Raw genomic sequence first — 15,895 nt, 5'->3', positions numbered from 1 at the left:
AAGAGAAGAGAAGAGAAGAGAAGAGAAGAGAAGGGAGGGGAGGGGAGAAAGGAAGGGGAGGAGAGATGGGGAAGAGTAGAAAAGATCTGTGTCGATGAAGACTATGGTGGTCTGTTATCTGAGAACCCAGACCTTATCATATCAACCTTAGCTGTGAGAATTTGAGCAAACTATCTACTTGTTGTGCCTCTGTTTCCTTGTCTACAAAATGTGGTTTAAAATAAGTGTTTGTGGGTCTGAAAGATGGCTCAGTGTTTAAGAGCAGTTGCTTTTGTAGAGGACCTAAATTTGGATTCCAGCATTCACATCAGGCCCACAACTGTATGTAACTCCAGTTCCATGCTATCTTCTGGCCTCCAAGGCTCCCCACATACATGTGTGCATACCACCGTGCACAAGCACATACACACATAAGAAAAACATTTTAAAATAATAATAAATAGGGACTGAAAAGGTGGCTCAGTGGTTAGGAGAACTTAGTGTTCTTGCTGAACCCTGGTTTGATTCCCAGCACCCACATGGCAGCTCACAATCTTCTGGGTAAGGGGATTTCTAACTCCATATTCTACAAGGGCACCAGGCATGCATGTGGGACACAGACATATATGTAAGAAAAACACTCATACATACAAAGTGAACATATCTAAAAACTTGTTTAAATAATAAATAAAGTTACATCTGAAGGCTATTTGGCTTTCCTCAGAAAAATCAGAATATACTACTTACATGAAAGTGTGGAGGCCAGAAGTGGTGGCTCACAGCTTTAATTCAAACACTCAGGAGATAGTGGCAGGCAACTCTCTGTGAGTTCAAGACCAGCCTGGTCTACATAGTGAGTTCTAGGCCAGCCAGGGTTGCATTTTTTAAATGAAAGAAAAAATATCCCTGCCATTATATGTAGAGCATGCTGCTTCGAAATGTTTATCAAATGAGGGAGAAAATTCTGGAAGGATTTGGGAATCTTTTTCATCAAGGCTTTTTTAAAATTCATTTTGTCAAAATTTCCTGGATCACAGGCCTCCTTTCTGAGAGATCCAAAAGCCAGTCAGTTAACTTCAGGTACTTATACTTCCTTGAAATGGGTGTTTCTCTCCGGGAGTGACAGGATCTAGGATAAGAAGGTGATGCTAGCAAGGATACATCAGCAAGCAACAACAGACAACCCAACCAGAATCCAGGACTGAGGCGATTTGAAGCCATTTGTGGTGATGCACACTCGAAATCCTAGCAATGGGTTACGGTGGCAGAAAGACTTGGCCCTCCCTGGCTACATAGCATGTTCCACCAGGCTTGGGGATGCATGAAAGCCTGCCTCAATCAACAAACGTACTGAGCTTGGAATGCTGGAAAACCAAACAGAGATAAGTGCTTAGGAGTTGGAAGATGCCTTAGTGGTTAAGAGCACATACCGACTTCAATTCCCAGCACCCACATAGGGTGGCTCACAAATGCTTCTAACTCCAGCTTTGGGGTCTTCCAATGACTCTGGCTTTCAATGGTCCCTGAACTCATATGGCCCCTGCACACATACACATAACTAAAAATAATCAAAATAAAATGGAGTATCAAAAAGAGAGTATATTTGACTCAGACAACCCCTAAAGAATAAAAATATACCTACAAAACTATAAAAAGAAATAGGCCTCTAGATGTTCTGTAGGTTAAAAGTGCTCGCCCTGCACACGTGACAACCTAAGTCTGCTCCCTGGATCCCAGAGTAGAACTAATTTCTGAAAGTTGACCTTTGTGCTGTGTGGCACATTCATGTCTATACTCACACACACACACACATCACATACACACAGCCAGTACTTTTTAAAAATAAAATAAAAGTTTTTAAAATGGCTATAAAAGAAGCCATGGATATCAAGGTTCAGAGTCCAGAAACATTGTTAGTTGAAACAATCTATAATATTGTTTTCAATCTATAGTATTGGTTTTCAGCAACTCGTCACCCAGGAGCCATGTGAATGATCAGACAGATGATGCTAAAACTGAGCTTGTGCATTGGGAATCTGTATTAACATGGTTCCTAACCTGAATGGAGCATTTGTATCTGGGGCTGTGGCAGAGTAAATGAGAGTCAAACCTCCAGAAGGGGGAGTTCCCAGGCTTGGAGTGCTGGCATATCCCATTCATTTGGGCCCCCTACCTTCCTTCTCTAATCCATCTTCTTTTCTACTCCTCTAGGTAGACTGCTTTCACTTCTCATCTGAAACGTCTGAAGTAACCCTGCATCCTTCCATCCTGGCAAGTTTGCTGGGTCCTCAGCCTCGGCTTCTCTCCAAGTCCTCCTCCCTTAAAACCTAATGTTAAGGCTCCAGGAGCAACTAAGCCACGGAGCATTTGCCGCGCATGTGTGACATCTAGGGTTCTGTCTTCACACCTCCCACCCTCCTGCCACACACAAACACACACACGCGTTAATGTTAATACAAGGAATAGCCATCTTCTTTGTGATTCCAAAATAAATAAATATGTGAAAATGGCAGAGAGGGATCATGGGAAACTCGTCTTTTTATTATTGAACACAATCCAGGACTATAGTGTAAGTGTTCCATACAATCTATTCCACTTATTAGGACTCCAAATATGTGGTGTAATTTAGAAGAGGAGAGCACAGACCTCAACAGACACTCAGTAGGAAGAAGCCTCTCCCTGCAGCCTAACAGTACAGAAGCTGCAGCTTGGGTCTGCAGTACAAGTCCCCAGTCTGCTTCACCGAGCTGAATGCATGGTGGATGAGAGATTTCATCGTGCCTTACCTGCTGGGCCTCTTTGCACCTCCACACATGCCATCCCATCTCCCTGGTCTTTCCATCACTTGTTCTGTAGACCAGTTGACTCTGTGCTTCCCCTCCCATCCCCGTATAGATCCTTAAAATGCCCTCTGTTATCCACTCCCAGACTCCCACTGCTCTTCTGCAAAACCTGGCTCGTATAAGCTGTCCATTTTGCCAGAAAGAATAAATACTCATTTGCACATGGCTCAGCAACCCCTTCACCGGACTCGGTACCCTCCCCCCCGCCACTTCTGTTCCATTCACCTCCATTTCAGACCTCCTCTCCCTCTTCTGTCGGAGTAAAGAAAGGCTCTTCTAGGCAGCACAATGGCTGGCACTCTGAGGATGCACGGCTCATCCCACGCAGCCCCTGCTCATACTCCACAGTCTTCCCTTTGCCAAATAAGACCTGGTCACCGGAATGGGTGAGTCGTACTTGGAGACAAGATGCAAAGGGAAAGGCAAGAGGGCAGAAGAGCGGATTGTATAACACCCCTTCAGCTGAGCCTCCGCTCTGCAGCGCCCTGGGCCCCGAGGATGAGGGCGGGCTCTGCACACTCCTTTTCGCCACACTCGTCCTTTCTCCAACCTGCTCTGTGTAGTAAAACAATCGCTCCCAGAGGACTGCAGCCAGAGGGTCTGACACTGCGAGAATGCCCCGTCTGAGGAAGGCTCCACACGCCGCGGAGAGGCACAAGTAGATTGCAGGGTCAGATTCGTAGGGACAAAGATGATTTTGAGACGCCTAAGATAAGCGGAACACATAACGGTCCTGGAATGACATATGGAGTCCACATTGCTCCAGCACCATCAGATAGGGTTTCCCAGCACTGTGTTGCACACGAACACACACACACACACACACACACACACACACACACGATGCTCTGAGATGATGCTACCAGTACCCACTCCGGGGCCCTTGAGCTTGAGCTCAAGACTGGGAAAGACCAGGACGACGGCTCACGAACCCTTCTTTTTACTTCTGAGGAAAAGACCCAAAGGAGATGAGAGTAGCGCATACCCGACGAATCCTATGAGAGAATCTCCAATCCTCTGGTCTTCTTCACCACCCGAATTCGACCCCCCCCGACGCCCCCCCCCCCCCCCCCCCCCCNCCCCCCCCCCCCCCCCCCCCCCGCGCGCACACACACACCCGCCCCCAGGACTGGGGCTAGTCCAGACTAAGATCGCCTTTCCCACCACCGCACCTGAGCGGGTCCTGGAGGAGGGAATCGAATCCCAGGGCTCAGCCAGACATCCCCAACCACCGGCTAGAGGTGGCCCGGTGCAGCACAACGTCAGCGGGCAAGCCAGCCAGCGAGCGCTCCCCCGCTGCTCCGGCTGCGCCTGGTCCCCGCGCTCGTGCCCGGGCTCCCGGAGGCGCGCTCGCACTCGGGAACCCGCCTAACGGGCGCGCCCAGGGCCTGAACGTCATCCTTTCGTGAACACTCATAGCTTCCTTAGAGCACGTGGACCTACCTTTATTAATATTTATGAATTGCCGTTTCTCCCTTCTTTGATACTGGCCCTTCTGCTTCCCACATGAATATTCAGAAGCTCCGAGATGGGGGCGTGGAATCGCTACCAATATGGATTCTTCAGATGGCCCAACACTAGGTTTTGTATAAAAATGCAGGCAAATGGAGTAGATGGGCAGGCAGATACTGACAGACACACTCAAAGAGCCTCTGGCACTTTTTGGACTGCCCTTCCTATTCTATTAGGGGTTGAAATAGACAAGCCAAGAGGTGCGCCCTACCCCAAAGTCGTTCATAGCTCCAAGGTGAGGGGGCTGGATGGTGGGAATAATTTTGTCATCCAAAACTGTGAAATGCAAGTGAGAAATTTGAGTGAGGGGGATCCAGGAATAGAAAGACTTCAGTCTTTACACCTCACACGTTGATGTGCTGTATGTAAATCTGTGCTTAGAGATGCTATTCATATAAAATCTAATAATGTAGTTTAAAAAAAAAGAAAAGAAAAGAAAAAGGAAGAAAAGAAAAAAGACAGCACAAGAGAGGCATGTCTGCCTGGTGACCCCTCCTACTTTTGTCTGATGGGAAGTACTTTTAGGCCAAACCAAGAATGGCAGCCCGGTGGTGAAGGGGGTCTTCCCTATGTTGATTTATGCACTCTTATCACAACAGTTCAATCATGAGGGGCAGGGGAGGCAGGGGGATATCATCTCTGATGAAATTAGAAAAAGTATTAGCCATTCTGCCCTCCTGGTAATTAGAAACATGAGGGTGTTTTTCTTGTTAGAAAAAAGTGGTCATGAGAGTTCAGCAGGTGAAAGGTGCTCATTGTCTAAGCCTGAACCCGTCCCTGGGGACTCCCATGAATGTGCTAGAAGAGAACTGAGTCCACAACATTGTCCTGCAACCTCCACAAGAGCACTATGGCAACTGCACCTATATACACACACGCAAAACAGGAAATAGATGCTAAACCCTATTTTTCTGGCGTCATGTGGTTTTGTGACCTTGGGAAAGTTATCCTCGCCACGGCTCACGTTTTCATCTACATAATGAGGGTTATAGCTCCCACTTCCGAGGCCCGTTGTTAGATAAAGGGAGTGAACTCATGCAATGCACTTCTAGGCAGGAGAGGAGGAACTATGACCCTTGGCTACTTCCTTAGCAAAAGCTTTAATGCACTTTTCTGCGCTGAAGGTGATTGGTGATGGTGGTACAAGGTGTCGTGGAGGTTAGGTGTGGGGGGCCTCAAACCATGTAGTCAAGGGTTGATCTTGAACATCTGATATTTCCACCTTCACCTCCCTAGTGCTAAGACTACAGATGTGTACCTTCACACCCACTGCTTGTTTTTTGTTTTTGTTTTATTTTGTTTTTATGTGGTGCTGGGAATTATTGTGCATTCTTCTCAACTCCTAGAAATTATTTCTTAGATCTAGAAAGATGGTTCAGCAGTGAAGAGCACTAACTGCTGAGAAGCTGAAATTCCATTCCAGGAGATTCAACACCTGCTTCTAGCTTCCACATATCCCTGCAACTCAAGTAGTGTACATATATATATACACTCAGACATCAACACATAGTTATTACAAAACTAAATAATACATCTTTTAAAAAAAGACTCCATGTGTAATATTCAGAGTATGAGAGAGGCTTGTGAGGAAAGTACTGGAACTGAGAAAGAGTTTGGTCTTTGGGAATACTCAGTTGCAAACCCCAGTGTTCCAGCTGAGCATGGTGGCAAAAGTGTGCACACCCGGCACTCAGGATGCTAAAGCAGGAGTAAACGCTTACTCCTTTAACTTTAGGGCTAGTCTGGGCTACATGGAAATTAAATTATGCAAAAACACCTGGAATTTGATATTCAGTGTTAATTATTTTGTTACTGGTTTTGTGAGGATTTGAAAGCACTTCCTGAGGACTGGTGGTCTAGATGCCAGCACACACACAGACCAGCTGAAACAGTGACATGTGCCAAGGAAGGAAAACTCAGTTAGTACAGATGTGGTAATGATATTTTTTTTCTGTTTGGTTTTAGGTGCTTTGTTGTTGTTGTTTGTTTGAGATGGAGTCTTGCTGTTGGTATGACATATCTCTAGTTGGACTCAGTATATAAACCAGGCTGTCTTTGAACTCAGAGATTGTTTTGTCTTTGCCTCCTGAGGATTAAAGGTGTATGACACCTTTATGACTCACCATCTCTATCTTTAATCTTTCTCCCTTTCCCTCTCCCTCTCTCCCTCCCTCTCTTTCTCCTTCCCTCTTTCCTCCCTCCCTTCCTCCTTCCCTAAGAGTCAGGATCTCAGACTATAGTCTATTCTGGCCTTGAACTCACTATACAATATGCCTTAAACCCACAATAATCCTCTTGTCTCAGCCTCCCAAGACTGAGATGTTGTGTAGCTATTTCCTCATACATATGATTTGTATGGTTCCATCTTGAAGGATAGAGGGAAGCTAAGACTCAGGAAGTAAATGAAATATCCAAGGCTCAGGAAGCTCCTGAAAGTCACAAGATTCATAAGTGCCCTACTACCATTACTATAAGCAGTAACAGTTAATTGCTGGAGAAGAGATTTTAACCAGCCACACTGTCTATAAACTGTGTGTGGAGCTCCAAGGAAAAGACCATTTGTCACCCATGCTGCAGTGGGCTTTTCAATGACATTTGAGTTAGCCATGTTTCTATAAGTAACCATTTGCCTGTACTTCCAATAAACAAATAACCCAATAATGCTTGCTCACTGAGCCAGATGTGTGTGGAGTTGTTTCTCTGGTCTGTTGTTGGTACCTTATCTTGGGTGAATAGACCTTGTTCACCTCTCCCCAGGAAAAATTACACAATATGGGATTACAGGCATGAATCACTTCAGCAGCTCACCCTTAACCACCTGTGCTGACTAAAACTCCCTGGTTTATTATGACAAGGGATATAGAATGTTCCCCAAATTTCAAAATATATTCTTAGCTACCTCATTCAAAGGCAATTATTCTCTGCCACAAAACATGTATGCTAGGAACCAAACCATATTACTTTGAAAAAGAATAGACAGTTACATAGATATTGATAGCAAGTAATTCCAGAACACCTACCTGATAAAAGCATAAAATGCCTGGGTGTAATGATACATGCCTGTGATCTCAGTCTTTAGAAGGTCAGAAGCAAGAAGACCAGGTCATCCTTAGCTACACAGCAATTTTCCTATCTGGTTCTATGAGAGCATGCCAAAAAACAAAACAAGCAAAGAAACACCACCAGCAGCAGCAACAGCAACAAAAACAGCAAAAACACCCTCCCCCCCCCACCAGAACATACACAAAACTTGCTGCCAAAGTGATATCCCTGAAGAGAATAAAAATTCCCATAATATGAATGTGGCAATAGTTTTTCTTTTAGTTATATGTGTTTTCATTGTTGCTTGGTTTTTGTTTTTTTGTTTGTTTTGTTAGAGATGGGCCTTCCCTACATAGCATAGGCTGGCTGGAACTAAATGTTGTAGCCCAAGCTGACCTTGAACTCAAATTGATTGATCCTCTTGCCTCAGCCTCCCAAGTGCTGGAATTTTAGGAGTTTGCTGCCTCACCTATCACATTACAAGTTTGGAGCTAGAGATATAGTTTAGTTCTAGAGTGTCTGCCCAGTACGCAAAGTCCTGGGTTTAATTCCCAGTTCTGTGGGAGTTGGAGAACAGTAGGGTGGGAGGACATGCCTGTAATCCTAGCACAAGAGGTTAGAAGGCAGGTCCACCAAGAATTCCAGTCTAGTCAGGCTATGAGACCCTGCATCAAACAAGCAAAATAACAACAAAAAAGGGAAATTTTCCATTGTTTTGGGAAACTTTTGGATTTATAGTTGCCAAATAGATTAGATAGATAGATAGATAGATAGATAGATAGATAGATAGATAGATAGATAGATAGATAAACAAACAAACAAACCAGTCTTCCATCTCCCATGTCTAAGTGACTTATCAGTGGAGATCAGCATGTCCTGCCATGGCTGTACAAAAGACAAGAGATCCTAGACAATAATGTCTTGAAGATAGGATACTCACTTAAGAGAATCTTCAGACAATTAGGTTAATCAGAGATTTCGTTTTTATTAACCCCACACACACCAACCCCCACCATTTCCAGTTGTAGACTCATCTCTGTTATCTGCTTCCTTCCACGTGCCCAGGTACCAGACATGCAATGATTCAGAAATGAACTTGAGGAAATGAAAAAAAGCACAGTATATTCCATTGTACTCATCTAGCCAAATAAAAATCACTTCACCACCAGCAAATCTACAGAGCCCAGCATGCCATGAAAATACTGCCCAGGGCCACAGCTGTCCCCTCCAAGCTCTCAACTTTGGGTCAGGACAGTGTTGAGTACTGTGAGCATGATGAGAAGAGAATTCACATTTCCCTAATGTCCTGTTTGCAGGAGTTAGTGCTGCCCACAAAGCCGCTTCAGGCAGGATTGTTCTCTTCTGTTGTCATATCATATCAGCTGAGAGCTTTACGGCACTGAACTCTAAGAAGAAAAGGTATCCTGAGTGGGTAGTGAACAAGGTTGCTCTGATAAACATTCCTTGTTTAACCAAACTCTCAACAGTCTCCTAAACCTCTCTTAGCCCCATTTATACACTTCCTTATAAAATCTAGTTTAAGCAAAAATTGTGTTAAATCATTTTTGTAGCACCCCTTATCTTCTAGGTCTAGGTACCTTTGACCCCTAAGTAAATTTCTCAATATCCACTATCCCAGATGCTTTCTGGTCACCATAACCAATCTCCAGCAATAACCCTGTTTTAGAACCTCCATCTATCCATCCATCCATCCATCCATCCATCCATCCATCCATCCATCCATCCTCCCTCCCTCCCTCCCTTTTGCTGACTCCCACCCTGCTGCTCAACTATAAATTTCCACTTGCCCTTGCTTTTTTGTGAGCTGAGATCAACCTTTTTCTCCTATGGCAGAAATCCCACTAAGGTAATCCCTATGCCTATTATGATGGTCCTACGGAAATTCTGCCTTTAACAAGTACTGCAATAAATATCACTGAATATTTTTTAAAGTGTGTGTGTTCAGGAGACGTCAGGCTTTCGGGCAAGTGCCTTTACCTGCTAAGCCATTCCACATACCCCACAATGTTTAAGTTCTCTTAAAAATATGAGAGATGAGAGATGAGAGATGAGAGATGAGAGGGGAGAGAGAGAGAGAGAGAGAGAGAGAGAGAGAGAGAGAGAGAGAGAGAGAGAGAGAGAGAGAGAGAGAGAGAGAGAGAGGAAAAGTTCAGTGTTGGCTGTAGATTGGAGGAGGCCTATGCTGTGAGAGAGAAGTCCGTGTTGTAAAACTGCTGTCTTAGAGACACACAAAGCCACTGGGCACAGGATGAATAGAAAGCCAGAAGCTTTGGGAGGCTTGGCAATCTCAGATTGTTGAAATCTGCATATTCAAATAAATCCAGATTCGTTCCAGGTTAAGAATCTGTTCATTGTGTGTAACAGTGAGCTAAGAATGAGAAACAAAACATACCAATCAAAGTCTGCTCAAGCATCACCTTTTAGAATAGATTCCACCCAAGTCTGGGAATAGCAACCTTCTTTTCAGTGGAAAGAAATGAGCAGAAATCACTCTTAAATCTTTTTGCTTACCTTGTTTAGAACAGAATTCTATCTCAATGTCTACTACTGCTTTTGAGACTTGGAAGAATTCCCAGTGTGGTGTTTCATGTAATTGTGTGGTTGTGGGTGACCCAAGCAAATCACATTAAAAGCTTTCCTGAACTAAAGGGGAAGTACAGGGCTCATTGGTAAGGGATTGGGGCTTCAACAGTTGTGTTACCATGTTACCACTAGCTATCTGTGTGACCTATGGAATCTTACCCTATCTTACTTTTTATTTTTTTCTAAGACAAGTCTGACTCTGTATTGTGAGTTGATCTGGAACTAATTTACTATATATCCCATACTGGCCTTAAACTTATAAAACTTATAACAACCTTTCTGCTTTAACCTCTTGAGTACTAAGAATTTGATTTTCAATTTTGTTTTTCTATGTTTTGGGAAGAGGGGCTATTTGTTCCTTGTTTTGCTGTTGTTGTTTTTCTCTTCCTTCTTTCTTTTTTTCTGTGTAGCCCTCCTGGATGTCCTGGAACTTGCTCTGTAGACCAGGCTGGCCTCAGACTCAAGGATTCCCCTGCTTCTGCCACTGTGGTGATGGGATTAAAGGTGTGCACCGACACCTTTCAGCTTGTTTCTTGAACATAAAGTTGGATGAGCAGGGAGGTTGGGAGGATCTGAACGAGTTGGGGAAAAAGAGAACATGACCAAAATATATTAAATAAAAAACATGTGTGAGACATTATACCAAATAAAAGTTTTCCAAATGTTAGTTTTCCTTAGATTATAAAACACACACACACACACACACACTCCACTAAATCAATAAATGTAGAAGAAAATATAGTTTAAATTAATGGATTTTAATAATAGACATGTGTTTAAATTTGTCTTTTTAGTTAGAGAAAATTATTGAAGAAAATGGAATTTGGAGCTAATTTATAGATTTAATTTTCTTGGCTCTTGACATAGGATATAAACCTTTCATTTTACTTCCTCTTAATATCCCTATGAAGTATGTGTGTACATGTGGAGAAACAAACACAAAGAGATTAGAAGATAGTCCATGATCACACGGTGGCTTTCATATGCCTCAGCACTGAGGATATAGCTCAGTGGGAATGTTGCCTCACCTAATCAAAGTCCTGTGTTCAATGTTTAGCACTGCAAAAACAAATCAAAATAAAATACAGTAAGAAAAGAGTTAAATTTAAATAATGTTGAAGGCAGTTTGGGACTGGGTTTATTTGATTTGATTTATTTATATATCTTTGAGTCAGAATATCACGTAGACTAACCTGGCCTTGACTTTACTATGTAGTCTAGCCTGATTTTGAATTTCTGATCCTCCTGCCTCAATCTCCTTGCCTGATTTTATGTGGTAAGGGGGATTCAGACTTCCTACATACAAACGAAGCAAGCCTTCTACCAACTAGGAACATGATGGAGGCTAAGACAAGTGGCATGTCTCAGGAGGTTACAGTACTCGTCACCAAGCCTGATGACTAAAGTTTTCAGGACCCACATAGTGAAAGGAAAAAAGTGTTGTCCTTGTGGCAAGTACCTATGTACTAATTTTTTAAATCTAAATATTCTGTTGTTGAAGTGGGAGGATCACAACCAACCTAGATTAGAGTGAGACCTTGTCTCAGAACACAAACAATAATAACAAAAATTTGAAACTTAGATAAACAATGAGCAGTGGATTTTTGTTGTTGTTGTTGTTATAGGGTCTCAATATGTAGTCAAAGGCTGGCCTTGATATTTCTCTGTAGCTGAGAATAACTTTTAATTCCTGACCTTCCCTGAACTTATCTCTCAAGCTGGGAGTGTACCTATGCCCTATTGCTTAATGTTTTAGAATGAATATATATTGGGGCTCAGAAAATGATTCCTAGTTTGATCTCTAGTGTGTGTGTGTGTGTGTGTGTGTGTGTGTTGCTCCTGTAAGCATTCATTTATTTGTATTTTATGTGTATAAGTGTTTTGCCTGTATGAATGCAAGTGTGGACCTCTGCTGACCACAGAGCCCAGAAGAAGACATCAGATGCCCTGAAACTGGAGATACAGATGGTTGTGAGTCACAGTATGAGTGCTAGGGTCCAAACCTGGATCCTCCACAAGAGCAGCAAGTGCTCATAACAACAGAACTGGCTCTCTAGCCACTGTGTGTGTGTTTGTACACATGCCCTCTGAAGCCAAAAGATGATATTGGATCCCTTGGAGCTGGAGTTACAGGCAGTTGTGTGCCTCCCAACATGAGTGCTGAGAAGAGAACTTGGATCTTCTTCAAGAGCAGTGCACACTCTTAACAACTAATCTGTCTCTCCAACCTTGTGGTGATTTGAATAGAATAGCCCTAGTAGGCTTATATATTTGAATGCTTAGTCACCAAGGAGTAACAGTATTTGAAAGCATTAGAAGAATTAGAAAGTGTGGCCTTGTTGGAAGAAGTGTGTCACCAGTTGGGCTGTGAGGTTTCAAAAATCCAAACCTACACTAGAGTCTCTCTCTCTTGGCCTCTGGTCCAGGATGTAGCTCTGAACTATTGCTCCAGAACCATGCCAGCCTGACACCATGTTCCTTGCCATGAATGATGATGATGATGAACTAACCCCTGAAAATGTAAGTAATGCCTCAATTAAATGTTTTCTTTTTATAAAAGTTGCTGTGGTCCTGGTATCTATTTAAAGCATTAGAGCAGTGACTAAGACAAACCCCAAGAATTTTTTTTTGAAAGATAGTCTCGGGATTAGAGAAATGGATTACTGGTTAAGAGTCCAGGCTGTTTTTCCAGAGGAACTGAGTTTGATTCCAAGTACCCACATACATTCAGGCAAAACACCTATACACATAAAATAAAAAAGTTTTAAAAGATTTATTTATTGTATGTATATGAGTACATTGTTGCTATCTTCAGACACACAAGAAGAGGGCATCCGATCCCATTACAGATGGTTGTGAGCCACCATGTGGTTGCTGGGAATTGAACTCTGGAAGAGCAAGCAGCCAGTGCTCTTAACCACTGAGCCATCTCTCCAGCCCATAAGAAAAAAATTTTAAAAGGGGGTGGGGTGGAAGACTGGAGAAATGACTTGGTGGTGAAGAGCACTTAAATGTTTTTCTAGAGGATCTAAATTCAATTTCCATCACCCACATAGGACATCTTACAACTGCCTGGGGATCCAACATCTCTGTCCTCTGTGGGCATCTACACCCAACACACACACACACACACACACACACACGATTAAAAATAAAATAAAAATGAATTTTTTTTAAAAAAGCAAATTTTCAAAAGGGATAGCCTTTCACATGCTCAGCTGGCCTTGAACTTTCTGTGTAACTTAACTAGAACTTGAACTTCTACTCTTTCTGCCTTTACTGCCCAAATGTGGGGATTACATGAGTATGTTGCTATCTCTGGCCTTTATAGTCACCATTTCTTTACCTAATCCTATTATGCAGCCTGTGATACCTCATATGCCATAAAATAAAATGTGTTCTGTATACATACACAAAACCTGGTGTCCGAATGCTCATAGCAACTTTATTTAGAATACCGCCATCCCTGTCTTAGTTAGGGTTTCTATTGCTGTGAAGAGACACCATGACCATACCAACTTTTAAAGGAAAATACGAAATTGGTTTAGTTCATTATCATCATGGCAGGAAGCATGGTGGGATGCAGGCAGAAATGGGGCTGGAGAGGTTGCTGAGAGCTCTACATCTGGATCTTCAGGGTGATGAAGGAGACTGTGTCCCACACTGGGCAAAGCTTAAGCACATGAGACCTCAAGGCCTGCCCACACTGTGACACACTTCCTCCAAAGAGGTCATACCTCCTAATAGTGCCACTCCCTATCCACCTATGGTGACCATTCCTATTCAAGCCACCATACCACACCATCCTCCCAAAAAGGCTGAAGAGATGGTTAAGATCCTGTATTGCTCTTGAAGAGCACCAAGGTTCAGTTCTGAGCATCCTCATGACACTCAATAGCCATGGGTAAGTCTAGTTCCAAGGGGTCTGATGCCTTCTTCTGGACCTCAGGCACGAGACATGCATTCATGCATACACCACCACACATACACACAGGCAAACATACATAAACATAAAATAAAAATAAATCCTTAAAACAAAGAACTTTGAATAACTCAAATGTCCATCAAAATATGAGTAAATACATATGGATATATATTTCCAGCACTTGGGAAGCTGAGGCCTCTAGAGTATGCCAGCCTGGACTAAGCAGGAAGATTCTTAACACACCCTCTTCAAAAAAAGTAATGTTATATCATTTTGGTGTGTTCTTGGCTCCTTTGTTTGTTTTGTTTTTATCATATCCCCAACCGTTCTCAAACTTATCAAAAGATTAATTTCTAACTTAAGTGCTCATTGAAGATTTCCTCATTCCCTAGACAACTGAAATAAAGATCCTTTTTATTTGGCAATGCAAATGATGAAATACACTAGAGATGTAGCTCAGTGGTAGAAAGCACTTACCTAGCAAGCATGAGGCCTTGGGTTCTATCTGCAGCACTACAAAAGGAAAACAGAACTTACAAAAAGCATGTGTCGAGATAGGATACAAGTACTGCAAAGGCTCACAGCCTTCCACCGGCTCTGACTGGTATTTGCATCTGAACCCAGCCTTTGGCCCAGTGCTCTGAGATCCCTCATTCTGTCTGGTAGACTCTACTCCCTTTCTGGTGCAACCAAATCTCACTTTAGAACCAAAGAACCATCAGTAGATTTAGGTCTCCATGCCCAGGTTGGCATATGGCTTTTCTCCACCAACCTCCTGAACTAGATGGAGATTTGAGGTTTGAATTCGAGCAGAGCTTCTTGTCAGTGCCAGTCAGAGAGAGAGCTAAAGGACCAGCTGGCCATTTTTCTCCTCTTTTTCTTTCCTCAGCACGATATAAAGCTGCATCCCCCTCCCCTCTTTCTCAGGACTACAACACTTCCCACTGCCTTCTTCCTTTCCACCCCCCACCCTGGCTGCCTCTCTCAGGGCTGCCAGGTTGCCATGCCAATAAGGTTCCCATGGTTACCAGGAGGCCACTGCTGCATTCCCATAGGCAGCTTCTATCTACTCAAAGGAAGGGGGAACGTTATTGCCTCCCGGGGTCAAACAAATAAATATATAAGTGAAAAAGGACAGAAGTTGTTTCAGCCCAGGAACTTCTGAAGGAAGAATGTTGTAAAAGTCCGACGTCTCCGGGCCATACCTCAGACAGAATCCTGCTTCCTCCACTCAAGTTGTCTCTCCTAAATCTAGAGAGAGAGGAGCCTGGCACTGCTTCAAGCCCATTGTTCTGCCTATGGTGGGGTCCAAATAGACACCACATTGTGATGATCATGTTAATATGTAAATAATGGATACATCTGTGCTTCTGTGTAGCAAGGAAACTGGCAATGCAAAGCAGGCCCTGGCCTCTCCTCTGTTGGGTGTCTTGTCTGCTTATTTCCACATGGTGCTTTGTGGTGGTCTTTCCTGCACTGGCTGTCTCCAGCCACACCTCGGGGGTTTTTCGTTTGCTTGTTTGTTTGTTTGTTTTTCTTTTTAAAACAAAACGTGTTTTCTTAAAATAGAAAGAAATAATTTTAGTGTAAAATTCAAAAATAAAATAGGAAAAAAAAATTTACAGTTTCAAAATGACGAGCTGTTTCCCAGCACTTAGGAGGTAGAGGCAAGGAGGGTCAAAGTTATCCTGGGCTACATAGTGAGTTCAAGGTCATTGTGAGCTATATGAGACTTTGTCTTAGAATGGAAAACAAGAGCCAGGCAGTATTGGCACACACCTTTAATCCCAGAACACAGGCGGTTAAAGCAGGAAAATCTCTAAACCACCCTGGTCTACATAATGAATTCCAACAGAAAAAAAAAACAAAAACAAAAAAACCAAAAAAACAACAACAACAACAAAAAAAACACCCCAGGCCTGGTGGCTCATGCCTTTAATCCCAGCACTTGGGAGGCAGAGGCCGGAAGATTTCTGAGTTTGAGGCCAGC

At 43.1% G+C, this 15,895-nt stretch overlaps 1 protein-coding gene across 4 annotated transcripts in view; it reads right to left on the bottom strand.

Moving 5' to 3' along the window:
- Fez1 (fasciculation and elongation protein zeta 1) overlaps nucleotides 1–4,170 on the bottom strand; it is a 46,387-nt gene extending 42,217 nt beyond the window's left edge. For 2 of the 4 annotated variants that reach the window (XM_021172726.2, XM_029482126.1), the window contains exon 1: nucleotides 3,995–4,170. The gene's annotated coding sequence lies outside the window, so the exon portion shown is untranslated. Of the gene's footprint in view, nucleotides 1–3,047; nucleotides 3,305–3,994 lie in introns of those variants that run through there. The other 2 variants (XM_029482128.1, XM_029482127.1) reach the window with 2 other exon arrangements.
- Nucleotides 4,171–15,895: the final 11,725 nt, after the last annotated feature.

The sequence above is a fragment of the Mus caroli genome, chromosome 9, assembly GCF_900094665.2.
Source record: "Mus caroli chromosome 9, CAROLI_EIJ_v1.1, whole genome shotgun sequence".
Lineage (NCBI taxonomy): Eukaryota > Metazoa > Chordata > Mammalia > Rodentia > Muridae > Mus > Mus caroli.
This window is presented reverse-complemented; position numbering and strand designations above follow the sequence as displayed.